General features: G+C 43.5%; 2 protein-coding genes across 3 annotated transcripts in view; both read right to left on the bottom strand.

Annotated features, from left to right (window-relative positions):
* Positions 1–20,048, bottom strand: part of LOC122541720 — a 195,831-nt gene that overhangs the window by 12,834 nt on the left and 162,949 nt on the right. The window lies entirely within an intron of this gene.
* The window catches only part of LOC122541752 (sorbin and SH3 domain-containing protein 1-like), a 327,865-nt gene that overhangs the window by 263,703 nt on the left and 44,114 nt on the right, over positions 1–20,048 (bottom strand). The window contains exon 1 of one of the 2 annotated variants that reach the window (XM_043678672.1): positions 1,472–2,154. The exons of the other annotated variant lie outside the window; for it this stretch is intronic. The gene's annotated coding sequence lies outside the window, so the exon portion shown is untranslated. Of the gene's footprint in view, positions 1–1,471; positions 2,155–20,048 lie in introns of those variants that run through there. 2 annotated transcript variants of the gene reach the window in all.

Genomic DNA, 20,048 nt, shown 5'->3' with positions numbered 1-20,048 from the left:
AGAGGTTGACTGAGCTCGGACATTTTAAATTGGAGAAAAGGAGGAGGAGAGGGGACCTAATTGAGGTATACAAGATAATGAGAGGCATAGATAGAGTCGATAGCCAGAGACTATTTCCCAGGGCAGAAATGACTAACACGAGGGGTCATAGTTTTAAGCTAGTTGGAGGAAAGTATAGAGGGGATGTCAGAGGTGGGTTCTTTACACAGAGAGTAGAGAGAGCATGGAATGCGTAGCCAGCAGCAGTTGTGGAAGCAAGGTCATTGGGGACATTCAAGAGACTGCTGGACATGCATATGGTCAAAGAAATTTGAGGGTGCATACATGAGGATCAGTGGTTGGCACAACATCGTGGGCTGAAGGGCCTGTTCTGTGCTGGACTGTTCTATGTTCTATGAAAACACTGAGGCAGGAGGAATGTCTGAGGAGGTTTAAGACAAGCATAAGCTGAAATGCAGGGAAGCAAGTGTTTGAACACAATACAAATCGCAAGGATCCCAAAACCAGAATAAGTTTCATCGGGGTCCCATACTGTTCACTGCCCGTGCTTTTCCCAGCTGTACATTAACCGGTTTCACTTTAATACAGAACATACTTAGCCAGAAACCAGACTGTTTCCAGGGAGTGACAAATGATTAACTACAGATTTCAAAATGCTTTTACCTTTCATTCCGCGCTCCCTCTCTCTGGGACTATATTAAAAAGCGGGAAGTGGGTAAGTTTGCAGAGTTTTGTCAAACTTTAGACAAGCGTCTTATTACACAGAACTCAACATGACACTGGAAAAACAAAACCAGCCGCAGAATACCCTTTAGTGAACAAGCCTTGTGTTTATTCCAATCTGGCCACTTTCCAGCATCCATCTGGTGCAACTGCTATTTATGGAATCTTTCTATTCGCCTTATTAAAACGTTGAAAGGAAATCACAACTTTTTGAAGGAAAGCAAAATTTAAGGGTAATTACTATTTAGGGGGGGGGGGGGGGGAGGGCTGCAAATTCTCTTTTTTTGAACGGACAAACTCAAACTACATTTAGGTCTAGACCATTATTTTCCACAAGTTAAAAAAAAAATCAGCAGTCACGGCCAGTAAATTTAAAGCTCCGTTCAAATCCTGCGTTTTAAGCGGGAGTTCAATGGGCTCAGACGCTGAGCCCGGCACTAAGACCAAAAGGAATTCCCCCTTTAAAAGGGACCCCTCACATCCCAGTAAAGCCTCCAGAAAACGTACGCAAGCAACGGAAAGGGGGGGGGGGGTGGAGGCAACAAGCTACAAAAAAAAATGAGTAAAAATAGCCACAATTAAAGCTGTTGGAAGAACCAGTCTGGGAGTAATTAGTGCAACATAGGATGTACTTGAACAGAGCTCGGAGCACAGAGAAACTTGCAACTAGAATCCAGACCTTTAAACTTCACTTCGTTGCAAGCCTTCCGGACCTTCCAAGCTAACCAACCCTGTCCCACGTCCTCACCTTTTAAAAGTTGGGGAAACGGCAACGTTCCAGTCCTCTAATAGTCAACCGGAATCCTTATTGTGGGTTTACGCACGTTCGCTGTTTCCTGTAGCTTTCACAGCAAAGAATGTCTCTCAACTCTAGTGAGAACACCCTCAAATACAAGCAGACGCCACTGCTCCGACTCAAGTGCTCGCCTTTGCTGAATTCTCATTTGAAAGTGCGCTCGCCCGCGCTATATCCAGGACTGGAACAGGCAGACAATGACAGAGCATGACACAGAGGCAGCCCTCATTCTCGGGGGGGGGGGGGGGGGGCACCGAAAGGGGAAGCCCCCTCGATGTAAGGGAGTGGCAAAAGGGAAAGGAGCCAGTGTTTGATGCAGTTGGTCATTCACAAAGTCATATTTTTCCCAGCTTCAGGAGGGGAGGGGAGGAAGAGAGCGTGAAATAAACAGCATGGCTAACATAAAATTATCCAGGTTGAGGAAAATTTGTGTTTGAAAAGAGGGGTTTTTTTTGTAGCTGTGGGTGATAGCAATATTTGCAGCAAGACAAACCCCTCGAACGGACCGTTTCTAGTGTGCTCAACGCTGACTGATCATTAATGCATTAAACGTGGCCAAAGCTGTTCCAATCGCCAGGCTTATTTCAGGTAGCACAGAGTCACTCCAAAATAGTTTGCAAATCAGGTTCAATGCAAGAACAGGATGCGTTGAAGTCCTTCAAAGCATTGCTTTCCTACATAGCCAGGCAGACCGTAATATCTCATGGCTCAACTCGGTTGTGATGCACCCCACAATCAAATAGCCGGACGTGCCCAGCAACTCCATATATTCAGCCTAACACCAAAACCGTATTTAAATCAGACACTGACGCACGAACCAAAGTCTCCAAGTAATTAAGGCAAAAAATACGTGGGCATTTTTTTCAGGTAGCAAGTCGTTAAGCTCTGGACTTGTCCCTCAAAATGGGACGGGCTGGTTCAATCAAGAGGGAATTAATTACAGGATGATCTGAAAGGAAAGAGTGTGCAGGGTTACAAGGAGTAAAGTGGTGCTAACTGAAATGCAAGGGCTGTCACAGATACGATGGAGCAAATGGCACCTTTTTGACTTGCTCACACCACTTATTGCCCAGCCCTAACTTTCAGAGGCCAGTTAAGAATCATTCACATTGCTGTGAGTCTTGAATCACATCCAAGCCAGGTCAGTCCAGGTAAAGGTGGCAGATTTCATTCCCTCAAGGATATTAGGGAATCAGATGGGATTTTATGATATTCAGAGAAGTTGGATTGGCTTTATATCATGGATTCTTATTGAATTCAAATTTTACCATCTGCTACTCATGGGGTTTGAACCCACATCCCTGGAGCATTACAGTTGGATTACCAGCCCAGTGCCCCATAACAATTCTGTGATTCTTTCTGTTTGCAATTTGAGCCATACCCGCTGAGCAAATGAAGTCAGTGGAGGTCCAGCCTAATAAGACTCTGGTCACTATTTCATCTGAGGGAGGAACTGCTGTGGAGTTCTCATCTGTGAGAAAAAGATTTAAAACAGATGAGGCGATTTAGTATCATTTTTTTCTGTTTTCTTTCTTTAGTTGTGAGTCTAGGAGGTTGGCCCATCAATCTGTCAGCACATCACAGCCAGCAGGCGAGAGTCTAACTAGGTTTTTTACTGTCTGATAAACTCTCTCCAGTATCTTCAGGAAAGTAAAGAGAGGAAGTTGGAGAAAAAAAATTTTCATGCAAAGCCATTTCTAACAGTTAAAACAAACAGCGTTATGGCATAGATCCTGCGCTAATACTTTTGAAAGGTTTTGGAACCTGCCAGAATTTTTCCTTGAATTATTTTCTATGTCTGAAGTGTCTTTTATGACCTTCAAGCATTTCACAATGCAGGAACTATTTCCAAAGTGCAATTGCTGACATACTGTGGGCAAATCAGATAGTCAATTTGTGCACAGTGTGCTCCCATTGACAACCATAAATGTTAGAAATAATGCACCTGGAAACAAAGGATCATAATCCCAATTACTTACAAAAGTATCAAACTTTAATTCCAACTGTTTTAAATTAGAAAGCTGCTATGGCCAAACAATGACCATACAGATAAATTCAGCGGCAGTTTGGCAAAGCCCTTAGAGGATTGACGGAATGTCATACCTGAGAGAGTGCCAAGGGACCTTCAAACTGCAGCCCTTCAAAAGGAGAGATGCAATTCAATACAAACAACAGCCTGGTCTCCTATGCCTACAGAGTTAATAAGGGGCTGACTATCCCATCAACAGAAAGCCATCTCCTCTGAACTATGTCCCAAACTGCAGACTTGTTTATGTTTACCCTTCCATGAATATACAAAAAGGGGTTTAAAAAGAAACTGGACCTCTGGTCTCTGTATGCTAGTAAGCTTATGCACCAGTGTGGACTAGTGGAAATTGCAGGTCATGGCTTGAGGACAACCATTAGACACCCCTGCATTGCAGGTAATGTACGACTCCATCACTCTAAGTCCTGGAAGCCAGATAAGACATTGAAGTCACTGTCAAAGTGAAAGCGAGACAAAAGCCTGCCAACTACCATGGAGCCAATAATCATGAAATCAATTGCTTCACTACAAGTGTTAGCATTATGGCACCATCCAACTTAATGGCTACAATTCTCCACCCTCTTTATAGCATCCAGAGACTAAATTGTGTAAACTGTGTATCATTGTTACCTTTTAATTTAAATCACATTTTTAATCCATGTGTGGGGTCATATTTATTATCTTTTCTCACCTTTACTAGCTAACAAACACACCCTCTCTTTAACTCAAGAAAGTCTGGTTATTTTGGCATCTTTTACAATATAAATACATTTGCAAAAAGGTATTCAGAAGAAGGATACACTTTTCAAATCTACCCTTTTGCAGCCAACCACGAAGGGGGTTGAATGAAGGCAGGAGAGAGTGTTCATTCCTCCTCCTCTGAGAGGTTAACTATTTGAAGGTGTGTTCGTAATCATTCCCCAACAAGTATAATTGTCCATCTAGAAAATTCTGTGCCACTGCTCATGGGCTCTGTGGACCTTTGTGTGTTTGATGAGCCCAATCCTAGAGCCAGATCTCCAGCCATACATTTCGTAGGTGTTTTCGGGAAGTGGAAGTGGTCCTTGGACTCAAAGTCATTGGCATTGCTTTCTCTGGTTCCTTTCCTTTTGCCAACAGGTGTTCTTGAAGAATTGTGTCCCTTCAGTAAGGAGATTCTTTCAAGTCGGTTTCTTCTGAGTAAGGATCTCCCAGCATATTCCAGCTTGAATTTTAATAATTGGGGACGCTCACAGATGATTGGTCATAACAAACCAGTACTTGTACACTGTGGCTTTCTATAGTCTTATCGTTTGTGATGTAGTTACTTTCTCATAGTGTCATGGAGTTATATACAATATTGCAATGGTTGTGTTCTTCTAGAAAAATCATGCTTTAGAAGCAGCACTTAAAGTGTTGGTGCTGTAATTACGGCCAATGCATGTTTTAAAAGTCCGCAGTTTAGAAACAGCATCTCCAATCTATCAATCTCATTACAGCGATTTTGTGATGACGAAACGCACATTATAACAGAACAACCTGTAGCATGGACATAGCCCCAACGGCCCAACTCATCTGTGTCAACCAGATATCCTAAACGGATCTAGTCCTGTTTTGCCAGCATTTGGCCCATATCTCTCTAAACCCTTCCTATTCATGTACCCATGCAGATGCCTTTTAATTTGTTTCAAGACATGAAGTTACATGCACATTGTATTAGTAACGTGCAGCTTGAAGTCATGGATTCTGAAAGCTGTTAAGAGAGCCAGCTAATGTAGAAAAAAACACAAGGAACCATTAGAAATTTAGTCTGCAACTTTGTACTTCTGCCTGTGTGAGTATAGATTTGAATTTTCCAGTTCCTGGTCATGTCGAGATGAAAGGCAGTTTGAGAAAGAATTGAAATTTCTTACAGTCACAGCAGCAAAATGATCAGATCACCATAGAGTTAAACAAAAAGTCTGAACAAGTAAGAGTAAAATTCTGTTTACAATGCTGAGAAAAAGAGCTAAAGGCTACATTGCACCCTTGACCTCACAGACAGGTTGGTTACAATTTGGAGCCATTTTGAAGCCGGTGCTAATGTGATTTATGAATGTTGTGTGAAGAAGACTATTGGTCAGTGTATTGAGTAAACGAGTTGGTATATCATGTTGTAGACAAGACATTGGTTAGGCCAATTTTGGAATACTGCATTCAGTTCTGGTCTCCCTAGGAAAGATGTCATTAAACTTGAAAGGGAGCAGAAAAGATTTACAAGGATGTTGCCAGGGTTAGAGGGTTTGAACTATAGGGAGAGGCTGAATAGTTATTTTCCCTGATCTTCAGAGACTGATGGGTTACTTTATTGAGGTTTATAAAATCACAAGGAGCTTGGATAGGGTGAATAGCCAAGCTCTTTTCCCCAGGTTAGGGGAGTCCAAAACTAGAGAGCATGGATTTAAGGTGAGGGGAGAAGAAATAAAAGGGAGCTGAGGGGCAACTTTTTCACACAGAGGGTGGTATGTGTATGGAATGAGCTGCCAGAGGAAGTGGTGGAGGCTAGTACAATGACAACATTTAAAAGGCATCTGGATGGGTATATGAATAGGAAGGGTTTAGAGGGATATGGACCAAATACTAACAAATGGAACAAGATTAATTTAGGATAACTGTTTGGATGGACAACTTGGACTGAAGGATCTGTTTCCATGCTGTACAACTCTATGATTCTATAACTCAAGAAGGGAAGATATTGATCAGTATGTGATTGCTCTGAATCTAGGTGAATCTTATGAGTTCAGGCAATTGAAAGATGATCTCATCAGAAACAGGGCTGTCTCAAGAAAAAGAGATCTCATACTGACAGCATGTCTGCTGAGAGAAGAAAAATATACTCTCAAGAAAGCTATTGATGTGCAGTGGCTCTAAAGTTACCAATGAGCAGCTCGAGAAGGAATGTCATCCCAAGAATGAACAAACACCAAGCACACAGCCAACAGCAACTCAAATGCATGCCATTAGAAGACCTAACTGCTTTAAAGGTTACATAAGTATTGCACGTGCAAGAACAAACTAGTGGATGTAATGGTTAGGATGAAAGCAAGGGAATTCTCTGAGTGTCCTAGTTAACATTTAACCCTCAACCAACACTTAAAACTGATTATCTGGCCTTTAACAGTCGCAAAATTCTGAGGTGCTAGAAATATGAGAAAACAATAGAAAATGTTAGGAGAACTCAGCAGGTCAGACAGCATGTATGGAGAACAAAACACCATTAGTGTTTGGGTTCTTTCATCAGAATTAGAGAGTGTTAGAGATGGTTTAGGATTAAGCAAGTAACAGGAAAAGTGGGGTCTGGAAACGAATAAAAGGGAAGGTTTGTAACAAGATAGAAGGCAAGAGAGACTAAATTAAAGCGATGAAGGGGTAAGTCAAAAGGAGATTGTAATGGGACAAATAAAGAAACAAAAGCTGTGCCTGTATGATATGTAAAATGCGAAGAACAGAGTTCTTACCAACGTCCACTGACCTAAATAATTGGGAGTATGGTTATGATCTGAAATTTTTGAATTCAAAAGGAATAATGTCAAGTGTTTAAGTGACCTGTCATTTATTTATTAAAACTTGTGGAAAAATGTGCAGAAATTAGCTGACAACAGTTCAAAAGACTGCAACAGTTTAGTATTTAAAAGGCCTGTTAATCTGTTTTAGCTGCAGCTGGTTGAGGAATGCTTATTTTCCCAGGACACGAGGAAGTGTCCCTAATCTCTAAGGGAATTGACATCCATTTCAATTCACAGGCAGCTCACGGTCAAATGACTTATCTGGAAAGTGGTTTTTCATGTCAGTCTAGATCTGAATATAGTTACGGACAAGCTTGTTGCATGTTGCAGGCTCCATTTCACTGAAGATCCTTGTGTGTAGTTTAATAGTTGGAAATTATGATACATTTCTAGATTGTCTTTGTTGCCATTAGTTTATGTGGTCCTCGCCATTGTGACTGTTCAGCTGGAGCTAGGAGACATTGACAGCAGATATTGACAGTGTTTGGCATTAGTTGTTAGCAGCTGATGTGCACACAGCAAATTCCAACAGTGAGATAAGTGGTGTCGGCTGTGACTCTGGAAGATGTGACCAGCATGTAGTGATTTTCTGCTGGTGAAGTAGTCAGGCTACTCTCTATACTGTTCCTCACAGCAAGTAATGTAGGGCTACATCACGAGGATCGTGATGTAACAGGGTAAGGAACCAGAGGGCAGATGAAGAACCTTTTTACTCAATGTCCTCTTATAGTCTGGAATGCAACATCAGAATGAATAGCAACAAAAGATTCAATTAAAATGTTCAACATGCAGTGGAATAAGTGGTTAAAAATAAATGTTATGTGAGCACACGAGGATAGGGAAGGGGAGTGAAATGCATTAAATTGGTCTGACAAGGAAGCTTTTCAATTCTACACTAAAGAGAATTAGAACAACCATCTTGATTTTATCTTTTATTTTCTTTCATTTGTCCTAGGTTTACTGCTACTCACTGTCTTTATTAATTATCTGGACTAACATTGATGGGCAATGCAGTGGGTGCTGACTCATAAGAACATAAGGAAATGAAACATAGGTACGTGTATGGAATGAGCTGCCAGAGGAAGTGGTGGAGGCTGGTGCAATTGCAACATTTTAAGAGGCATTTGGATGGGTATATGAATAGGAAGGGTGTGGAGGGATATGGGCTGGGTGCTGGCAGGTGGGACGAGATTGGGTTGGGAAATCTGGTCGGCATGGACCAAAGGGTCTGTTTCCATGCTGTACATCTCTATGACTCTATAACTGGAGTAGACCATTCAGCCCATCAAGCCTATTCTGTCATTCAATATGATCATGATTGATCTGCTTCAATTCCACTTTCCTTCCCACTCCTGTGTCCCTTTGGTTCCCTGAGAGACTAAACATCTCTCTGTTACAACCTTAAATATATTCAATAATGGAGCAGCCACAACCCTCTGAGATAGAGAGTTCCACAGGCTCACATCTGAAGGAAGAAATTTGTTCGTATTTCTGTCCAAAATGATCGGCCCCTTATTCTGACCCTGTGTCTTGATGTTCTGGATTTCCCAAAATCCCTGTGTCTGCAAGGTTTGTGAAGGTTTGTAGCTCAGGTTGAGGTTTAGGGTGTAGCTTTGCTCGCTGAGCTGTAGGTTTGATATCCAGACGTTTCATTACCTGACTAGGTAACATCACCAGTGGCGACCTCCAAGTGAAGCAAAGCTGTTGTCTCCTGCTTTCTATTTATATGTTTGTCCTGGATGGGGTTCCTGAGGTTTGTGGTGATGTCATTTCCTGTTCGTTTTCTGAGGGGTTGATAGATGGTATCTAGATCTATGTGTTTGTTTATGGCGTTGTGGTTGGAGTGCCAGGCCTCTGGGAATTCTCTGGCATGTCTTTGCTTAGCCTGTCCCAGGATAGATGTGTTGTCCCAGTCGAATTGGTGGTTTGTTTCATCCGTGTGTAGGGCTACGAGGGAGAGAGGGTCGTGTCTTTTTGTGGCTGGAGCAATTCACTGGATCCCACTCCCCTACTCTTCCTTAATGATCCAATTCTAATTGAAAGGCTTGAATTGAATCTGCCTTCTTTGTCTCTCCAGGAGTGTGTTCCCTGACATGTCTGTTGCTTCTTTTGAAAATCACCTTAAATTCGTGTCCTTGGGTTCTTCATCCACCTGCAAGTTGGAGGGGTTTCTCCCTATCTATTCTAACTAGATTTCTAGAACATTGCTATCTATCTTACCTCCTCCAAGGAGCACAGATCCACCTTCTCCAATTTGTCCACTGAACTGAAATTACTTCGACCCAGGAACTATTCTTGTAAATGTTTAATGTAGCTCCCTAAAACCTTCATATTCTTCCCTCAACTGTGGTGCTCAGAATTGGTCACAATACTCCAGTTGGCGCCGTAGGTGGTGATTTGTAAAACTTACAACACAGCAATTTCAACACTGTACTCAAGTGTGACAATAAAGCCAATTTTAATTCAATTCAAACCAGTGTTTTATACAAATCTAACATAACATCCTTCCTTTTGTACTTGTGCCCCTTTTCAGAGAGCCCAAGGATCTCATACACGTTATAATTCTTTCTCTCAACCTGTCATCTTCAATGGTTGGTGCACAGATTGCCCAGGTCCCTCTGCTCCTGCACCACTTGAAAATTATAGTCTTTAATTGATATTGTCTGTCCTTCTTCCTACTAAAATGAATCACATTGAACTGCTCTGCACTCAATTTGAACTGTCACTTCTCAGCCTGTTCCATCAGCCTCTTAGTGTCTTCTTCAAATTGTCGCTATCCTCTTCATGGTTCACAAACCTCCAAGTTTTGTAATATTCAGAAAGATTTGGAATTGTGCCCAAGCCTAGACTCCATCACTACTCTCTGTTTCCAGTCAGACAGCCCACTTCATATTGATACTGCTACTATGTCTTTTGCTAAAGGCACTGGCTTTAACACTTTAAAAGTGTAATCCATAGGATGTGGACATTGCTGGCTGGGTCAGCGTTTATTGCCCATCCCTAGTTACCCCTTGAGAAGGTGGTGATGAGCTGAATTCTTGACCCACTGAGATACACCCAAAATGCCGCAAGGGTGGGAATTTAAGGATTTTGACCACGTGACAGTGAAGGAACGGCTATATATTTCCAAGTCCAGATGTTGTGTGGCTTGGAGGGGAGCTTGATCATGTTCCCATGTATCTGCTGTCCTTGTCCTTCTAGATGGAAGTGGTTGTGGGTTTGAAAGGCACCAACCTTTGAAGAGGACAGGTTTACAATAAGGAACCTTGGTAAATTTCTGCAGTGCATCTTGTAGACAATATACACTGCTGCTACTCAGTGTTAGTGGTGGAGGGCGTGGATATTTGTGGATGAAGCAAGCTGCTTTGTCCAGGATGGTGTCAAGCTTCTAGATGATGTTGGAGCTGCATTTATTCAGGCAAATCCCTTATAGCATTTTGAGGATATCTCATTGGTATAAGAATGCAGCTCACCACCACCTTCTGAAGGGGCAACTAGGGACAGCGGCCCAGGAGTATTCCATCACACTCTTGACCTCCTGACTGTGTTTTGTAGTTGGTAGACAGGCTTTCAGGAACCAAGAGGTGAGTTACCCGCTGCAGGATTCTTATCCTCTGACCTAATTATTTAGCCACTGTGTTTATACAGCTCGTGCATTTCAGTTGCCATCAATGGTCACCCCAGGATATTGATAGTGGGGGATATAACAATGGTAATACCATTGAAAAAGATCTAGGGATGATGATTAGATTCCCTTTTGTTGGATAGGACGTTACCTGGCACTTGTATGCTGTGATTGGTATTTGCTACTTATCAGCACAAGCCTGGATATGGTTCAAGAACTTGCTGCACTTGAACACAGACTGCTTCAGTATCTGAGGTTCTCAAATGGTGCTGAACATTGTACAATCAATAGTGAGCATCTCCACTTCTGAAATTATGATGGAGGGAAGGTCATTGATGAAGCAGCTGAAGATAGTTGGGCCTAGGACACTACCCTGAGGGACTCCTGCAGAGATGTGCTCAAGCTGAGATGGCTGACCTCCAACAACTATAACCATCTTCCTTTGCGCCAGGCAGGACTCCAACCAGTGGAGAGACCTCCCCCTGATTCCCACTGATTCCAGTCTTGCTCGGGTTCCTTGATGCCACACTCAGTCAAATGCAGCCTTAATGTCAAGGGCAATCACTCTTATCATACTTCCCTAACAAGCTTGCTATGTGGCACTTAAACAAATGTCTTTTGGAAGGTCATGTACTTGGTAACAACTGGATTACCCTCATCCACACTCTCTGTTACTTCACCTGAAAGAATCTCAAGCAAGTTCGTTGAATAAAATTTGCCGCGGGGGAATGCTAGCTTTCTTTAATTGACCTTCATATGTTCAGTTGATTAGATCCAGTCATGATGTTCCCTTTCTCTTCTTTCTTGAGGTAGCAGCTCACACTGCACTCTCAAACCTGCTTCGGGAGGCTATGGTTTCTGTCAGGAGTGTCAGCTGACTCTCTCTGTTGGAGGAGATCGGCAGTGAATTCAATTTGTTTGCACCCAGAATCTTCACAGCAGCTGGGATTCCTCCTTGGTCCGGGAAGCTGAGGTCCAATTGTCGTGCACCAGTTAGGATCACCAAAGACTGCAGGGAATTTACTGAAGGAAGCCAATCAGCCCCTTGAGTCTGTACTGCCATTGTTTATGTCAGCAGATCAACTCCATTTACCCATTCAGGCTCCATATCATTTCATGCTTAATCTAAGCATCTCAGACCATTAACATGGAGCATCCACAGTCCTGTTTAGAAGGAAATTCTAGATTCTCCAAGCAATCTTCTACTCAGGGAAGTCCTTCCATGACAATAGGTGTTCCCAGGTTAGCTGGAGAAGGCCTGCCATAAACTACAGACCCCCACAAGTGGAAAACCAGTCGTTTCTAAATTGGTCATTGGATGTCTCCCCGGTATACACCAAACGATTTATTTCTCTCTCTGTAAATTTAGAGTTGGGAGGGTATAAGTGGTCTCACAGGCAGCAAGTGGACCACATCCATCATGTAAAAGTTGCTATTCACATCGTGTGAGTTTTAGGTTGTGGGATCTATCTGTATGTGTGGTCCTTACAGTCATAGAATCCCGACAGTGCAGAAAGAGGCCATGTGGTCCAATGAGTCTGTACCAACCCTCCAAAGAGTATCCCACCCAGATCCAGCAACCCACCTCCCCCCCACCCCCACCCCCCCTGTAACCCCACATTTATAATGGCTAACCCATCAAGCATGCACATCCTTGAACACTACGGGCAATTTAGCATGGCCAATCCACCTAACCTGCACATCTTTAGACTGGGACAAAACCAGAGCACCCAGAGGAAACCCACGCAGACACGGGGAGAACATACAAACTCCACACAGACAGTCCGAGGCTGGAATCAAACCCGGGTCCCTAGCGCTGTGAGGCAGCAGTTCTAACCACTGAACCACCATGGCAGCCTAAAGTCATATCTAATATTATCCTCACACAGTACCACTGGACAGCGATCAGCAGCAGAGACCCCTGTATCTCCCTCTGCATTCCTCCCGTCACTCCACTGATCTTTCTCTCAATGAAAGTATTATCTGGTCAACATTATGGTCCTGTTTGTGAACTCTTGCTGTATGTTGCAGGCTTCATTTCACTGAAGATCCTTGCAACCGTGTAGTTTAATAGTTGGAAATTATGAGACATTTCTAGACTCTCTTTGTTGCCATTGGTTTATGTGACAGTTCAGCTGCAGCTAGAAGACATTGACAGCAGATATTGACAGTGTTTTTGTCAACACACATACGCCCCAACTCTCTACCCAGCTGAGATCAGCTGACACAACACAGGCAATAGTCAAATCTCCTTCCCTGAATGCTTCACTTTTGTACAAATTGAAGAGTTATTGATTTAGAAACTGGGGCTGCTTACCTGCTCTATCTTAATTCAACACATCAAGACAGGGATTTAATGATGAACCTGCTTAAAACGCTGGTTAAGCCTTGTTTGGAATGTTAATTCCACTTCGGAGCACCACCCGTTCAGAAGCTCGCTAAGGCTTTAGAAAGAGTGCAGAAAATATTTACAGAATTGGTTCTAAGGATCACAGTTACACAGAGAAGCTGGGGCTTTTTCCCTTGGAGAAAATTTGACGGAGGTGTTTGAGATCATGAGGAGAATAGACAATGTTTTCTTTTGTTTATTCTTGTATGGGGAGTGGGCATTCCTGATCATTTGTTGCCCATGCCCTTGAACTGAGATGCTCGACAGCATTTCTACGGTCCTTAACTGCTCTGAAGTCAAACATAAGCCAGATCAGGTAAGGACAGTAGATTTCTTTCCTTCAAAGACATTTAGATTAGATTACTTACAGCGTGGAAACAGGCCCTTTGGCCCAACAAGTCCACACCGACCCTCCGAAGAGCAACCCACCCATACGTTTACCCCTTCACCTAACACTACGGACAATTTAGCATGACCAATTCACCTAACCTGCACATTCTTTTTTGGACTGTGGGAGGAAACTGGAGCACCCGGAGAAAACCCACGCAGACACGGGGAAGAATGTGCAAACTCCACACAGACGGGAATTGAACCCGGTCTCTGGCGCTGTGAGGCAGCAGTGCTAACCACTGTGCCACCGTGCCACCCCAAAGTGAACCAGACGGGCTCTTCCCAGAATTGATGATAATTTCAGGGTTGCCAGCACTGAGACCAGTTTTCAATTCCAGATTTATTAATTGAATTTAAATGTCTCCAGATTCCAAGGTGAGATTTGAACCCATGTCCCCCTGCCACAGCATTAATCTGGGCCTTCCCATTACTAGCTCAGTAACATGACCACCTAACCGTTTTCAAATTACTGCTTTGGGAGATGCGGCTGTGCACAAATTGATTTCTGCGTTTGCTCACATTACCACAGCAGCGATACAGAAAGAACTCCCGTTAGCTGTAGTAAAGTATTTTGGAAAGCCCCAGAGAACCTGACAGGCACTACAGAATTGCAAGTCTTTCTTTAATATGATGGCAATGTCAAAATGCTTCTTTTGTTTCCAGCTGACACCTGTACCCCAAAATGTTCAAAGTCATTTTCCTCAACTCTGTTATTGTTTAAGTAATTTCCAATAATCTCAAGCTGGAGAGGAATGAGTGACATAATGTTTCCGAGCTGGCAAGTCAAGCCTGAACTTCCTGCGGAGAGTCTAAGAATTCCCAGCTGATAGTGAAACATTCCACACACCATTCCCAATTCCAGGAAAACAGCCAGGGCAGCACAATTTCAGCACTGGGCAGGTTCTCTGTCAGCACGATCAGATCTGATGTTGCGATTGTGAGTAGTTTTTCACAGCCTAGGTTCAGCCTTACGCTTGGTGATTGTATGTAGCAGGAACGTATCACATATCAGGCCTGGCAGCTAAATTAGCCGCTGCTGTAATGGCAGCCCAGCCCTGAGCATGGTCAGTGGTAACAAAACCACAAAAGAGCTCCAGACCTCCCTGAGTCCCCCACTGGAAGGTGCAGGAGAGTGGCCCTATTGATTGTCAATGTGAAGCAAAGCACAGATAGCCCAGAACAAGTGACATTCAGTCAAACACAGAGTAAGGTTCCTTCTCCATTGTCTCAATAACCCTCAACCCCAACCCATGGAACAGGACCAATGTGGCATTTTTATACTTCATATACACTCCATCCTGACATCCCTTCAATAGACAATAGGTGCAGGAGTAGGCCATTCTGCCCTTTGAGCCTGCACCACCATTCAATATGATCATGGCTGATCATCCTTAATCAGTATCCTGTTCCTGCCTTATCTCCATAACCCTTGATTCCACTATCCTTGAGAACTCTATCCAACTCTTTCTTAAATGAATCCAGAGACTGGGCCTCCACTGCCCTCTGGGGCAGAGCATTTCACACAGCCACCACTCTCTGGGTGAAGAAGTTTCTCCTCATCTCTGTCCTAAATGGTCTACCCCGTATTTTTAAGCTGTGTCCTCTGGTTCGGGACTCACCCATCAGCGGAAACATGTTTCCTACCTCCAGAGTGTCCAACCCTTTAATAATCTTATATGTCTCAATCAGATCCCCTCTCAGTCTTCTAAACTCAAGGGTATGCGATCATTTTAGATTACATTTTAGATTACATTATAGTGTGGAAACAGGCCCTTCGGCCCAACAAGTCCACACCGACCCGCCGAAGCGCAACCCACCAATACCCCTACATTTACCCCTTACCTAACACTATGGGCAATTTAGCATGGCCAATTCACCTTACCTGCACATCTTTGGACTGTGGGAGGAAAGCGGACCACCCGGAGGAAACCCACGCAGACACGGGGAGAACGTGCAAACTCCACACAGTCAGTCGCCTGAGGCGGGAATTGAACCCGGGTCTCTGGTGCTGTGAGGCAGCAGTGCTAATCACTGTGCCACTGTGCCGCCCACAGCCCAGACACTCCAGTCTTTCAGCGTAAGGTAGTCCCGCCATTCCAGGAATTGACCTCGTGAACCTACGCTGCACTCCCTCAATAGCCAGAATGTCTTTCCTCAAATTTGGAGACCAGAACTGCACACAAGACGGCTTTGGTAGATTGGAGAGGCAATAGTGCAGTGGGAATGTCACTGTCCTTGTTAATTCAGTGCCCAGGGCTAATGTTCTGAGCAAAAGGGTTCAAATCAAACCATAACAGATAGTGAAATTTGAATTCAATAAAAAAAATCTTGGATATAATAAATTAATGGGGTGGCACGGTGGCTCAGTGGTTAGCACTGCTGCCTCACAGTGCCAGGGACCCAGGTTCGATTCCCGTCTTGGGCGATTGTCTGTGTGGAGCTTGCACATTCTGCCTGTATCTGCGTGGGTTTCCTCCGGATGCTCCGGTTTCCTCCCACAATCCAAAGATGTGCAGGTTTGGTGAATTGGAGATGGGTTGCACAGTGGCTCAGTGGTTAGCACTGCTGCCTCACAGCACCAGTGTTCGATTCCAACCTTACGTCCAAAGATGTGCAGGTCAGGTGAATTGGCCATGCTAAATTGCCCATAGTGTTAGGTGCATTAGTCAGAGGAAAATGGGACGAGGTGGGTTACTCTTCGGAGGGTCGGTGTGGACTTGTTGGACCGAAGTGCCTGTTTCCACACTGTAGGGAATCTAATCTAATCTAATCTAAATTGCTCATAGTGTTAGGTGCATTAGTCAGGGGCAAATGTAGGGTAGGGGAATGGATCTGGGTGGGTGACTCTTCGGAGGATCGGTGTGGACTTGTTGGGCCGAAGGGCCTGTTTCCATACTGCAGGGATTCTAATCTAATAAATTAAGCTATTCCAATGAGGACCATGTAATGATTGTCAATTGTTGTAAACAGCTGTTTGATTCACTAATGTCCTTTTGTTTTTTTTCTTAAATGCTCTTCTGAGCAATTAGGAATGGGCAATCAATGCTGGTAGTGCTCATATCTGATGAACGAAAAGAAAGTTTACTGGCAGCATTGCTGTAGGCCACACTCCACTGAGAACGGATTTGAGTTTGATCCAGCTTTGGGGATTTGGTCATGCTTAAATTTCCTTAAAACCAGCAGCACTCAGTCTCTTTTCAACGTTATTAGTAAAGGAACATCGAACAATACAGCGCAGAACAGGCCCTTCGGCCCTCGATGTTGTGCCGACCTGTGAACTATTCTCAGCTCGTTCCCCCTACACTATCCCAAAATCATCAATAGAAGCAAAATATAGAAATAAATATTTTCATGGAGGGAGTGGTTAGAATTGGTACCAAATGCACTGCCTGAGAGTGTGGTGGAAGCAGGTTCACTGGAGAAATTTGAAAGGGAATTGGATGGTTCTTTGAAAAGGAAGAATTCGCATTTTCAGGGAGAAAGCAAGAGAATGGCACTTTGTGTCTCACTCATTAGCAGAACCAGCACTAGGCATGATGGGCTGAATCGCCTCCTTCTGCACCGAATCAATCAACCTGTGAAATTATGGGATGAGTAGAACTAGGGAGGAAAAATTGACTGATTGTTGCAGCAAATTCAAGAGGGATCTGGAAAACTGTTTGATAGAGCTGTGTGAGAATATGGGGTATGATATGGATATTTCCCGATCCTGGGACGGTTCCATATTCGCAACAATTTTGGATTGCTGGAAGTCATCTAGAATGGGGTATAAATCTCTCAGACACGCTGCTGAGCATTCCGTACATGTTTTCCCCACTCTTGATTTCCTCTCTGCCTCTCCCTTTCCCCTCAGTTTCCAGCTCTCCCCTCCTGATGTGTCATGTGATCCACTGTCACATGTCACCTGATCTATCTTCCAGGAAGACTTCCAGCCAGACTTGGCAACCTGATCTCATGATTTTTACCATTGATTGGTCGATCCAGACAAGACAGGCCAAGAACTGTCAGGGGCACTGTTTGTTTTTGAAGAGTTCAGCAACCTGTTCATTAATTATGCAGCATCTTGTTGAACTGAAGTTAACTGATTCCTCTGTGTTTTAAAACTTTAAAACTATTATCTTTTGTAATGGACAGAAATGGATAGCCTCAGGACATTGTACAGTATAAACTTCATAGAAAGAAGCAAAATACATTTATAATATATATCTTCTCTCTCAGGGCATCTCAAAGTGTTTTCCTAAGAATGGTACATTAATATGGTGCACAGGCTGGTGGGCTCTGACCCTGGGAATTCCTGAGCTCAATACTCAGTAAAGCCACTTCAAACCAGTGCAACACAGTAGCTCCGTGGTTAGCACTGCTGTCTCACAACACCAGGGACCCAGGTTTGATTCTAGCCTCAGGTGACTGTATGGAGTTTGCACATTGTCCCTGTCTCTGCATGGGTTTCCTCCCACTGTCTAAAGATGTGCAGATTAGGTGGATTGGCCATTCTAAGTTGCCCATAGTGTACAGATTAGGTGGTTTAGCCACAGGAACTCCAGGATTGGGTAGGGGAGTGGGTCTGGGTGGGATGCTCCCCTTTACAGGTCGGTGTTGACTTGATGGGCCAAATAGCTGTAGGATTCTATGAAGCAGGAGAGATCAAAAGTAAAATCCCGACCAAGTGCACCTGATTAACCTTTAACTACTAACCTAACCATCACCCATTCCCTCATTTTGTTCGGTCTCTGACCTCCTTTCCAAACCCTCTGATGATGTTAACAAAGTGCCAGACCATTACCATCAAGTTAGGGGACCAACTCTAGTTCATAGTGCAGGAGCTGCAGCAGGCATGCTTAAAAATAATGTGTTAACCTGCTGGAGCTACCAAACAGCATAAGCAATAAGTGATAGACAGGGCTAAGCAGTTCCACAACCATCAAATCAGGTGTAAGCTCTGCAGTCCTGCCACATCCAGAGGTGAACAAATTATATCACAATTACAAATACTACCCACATCACACAAATGCCAAGAAATAACCATCTTCAACAGGACAGGATTGAACCATCACCTCTTGACATTCAATAACGCTACTATCACTGAATCCTCCACGATCAAATTCCTAAGTGTTAGCATTGACCAAAAACTGAACTGAATTAGCTATATAAATACTGTGGCTACAAGAGCAGGTAAGAGGCTAGGAATCCTGCAGTAAATGACTTACCTCCTGAGGTTAGAAAAGGGACTAAGTACATAAATGCAACTTCCCTTTTCGCCACTGCATCTGAAGGGGATGTCAACTTTTACCTTTGTCACATCAAACAATGTTTAAGGTTTAGTTTTGTGAGCAGCATGTTTGAAAAGGGACTTTAAGGGGCATTGATGAGGACATGTGATTTGGTCCCATTCCTGTTTTGAAACTTTTGCATCCTCCATCTCAATTCCATTGGCTAGATGCCCACATGCTGCAAGCTCCCACTCATTCACTAACTGAGTTGCTGTGGTTGACTTACTGGACCGTCTGCCCACCAGCTCCTGCAATCTCACAACATAATCTCACAAAACGACAGCACATGTTTACATGGGAGGATTGAAGAGGCAAACAGGAGACAGACAGACAGAAAGGAAAAGCATTAAGAAAATTAGAGGGCAAAGAGGACTGAAATCAAAGTGTGGGAATAATGGCAATGTAACATTTGGAAAGATATCAACAGCAGCTTCTACAGTTTACCAGCCTGAAAATAAACCAAAAATCTTTTGAGAATAATTGCTGAATGTCAATATGACGGCTATTATATTTCAAGATGACCAATATTGGTTTTGAAGTGATGGTAATGTGATTGAGCTTTCATGTCAGCTTCTGTATCCCAGTACTTGAACAGTCAATATCTGACAACATTGTATTTTTCAGTCTTCCTTTGGTGAGCAATTATAAGGCTCTGAGACTTTGCAGTCTAAATCACAGTCTGACAGCCCTTCCTCAGTGGAACCATCCTTGTATTGTCCATCAGTGAGGTTCAGCAAGGGGCTTTATTAGATCCACTGACTTATGAGATGAGTATTACAATTGCAAAATCCAATCCATCTAGTTTTCGCACTGGAGCGGTCTGGACTGGGATTTGAACATTTCACCTTCAGCATCTAGCTCATTGGTCGTAACGCTAACTCCAAAATATGGAGAAAGTGTGGACTGCAGATGCTGGAGATCAGAGTTGAAAAGTATGGTGCTGGAAAAGCACAGAAGGTCAGGCAACGTCCGAGAAGCAGGAGAATCGACCTTTCAGCCCAATGTCAATTCTCCTGCTCCTCGGATGCTACCTGACCTGCTTTCCTTTTCCAGAACCACACTTTTCGACTCTAACTCCTATATATGACACATAATAATTTTTATTTTATTAATTCATGGGGTTTGGGTGATACCAGCTAGGCTAGCATTTGTTGCCTATTTCTAATGGCCCACAGGGCACTAAAGACTCAACCACGTTGCTGTGGGTCTGGAGCCACATGTAGGCCAGACCAGGTAAGGATGGGGAATTTCCTTGGAAGTGTAGTGGACAGGGAAGAAGGTTATGAGCGGATCTTGATCAGATGG

This window comes from Chiloscyllium plagiosum, chromosome 38 (assembly GCF_004010195.1).
Source record: "Chiloscyllium plagiosum isolate BGI_BamShark_2017 chromosome 38, ASM401019v2, whole genome shotgun sequence".
Classification (NCBI taxonomy): Eukaryota; Metazoa; Chordata; class Chondrichthyes; order Orectolobiformes; family Hemiscylliidae; genus Chiloscyllium; species Chiloscyllium plagiosum.
Note: the sequence above shows the minus strand (reverse complement) of the source record. Positions and strands in the feature narration are given on the sequence as shown.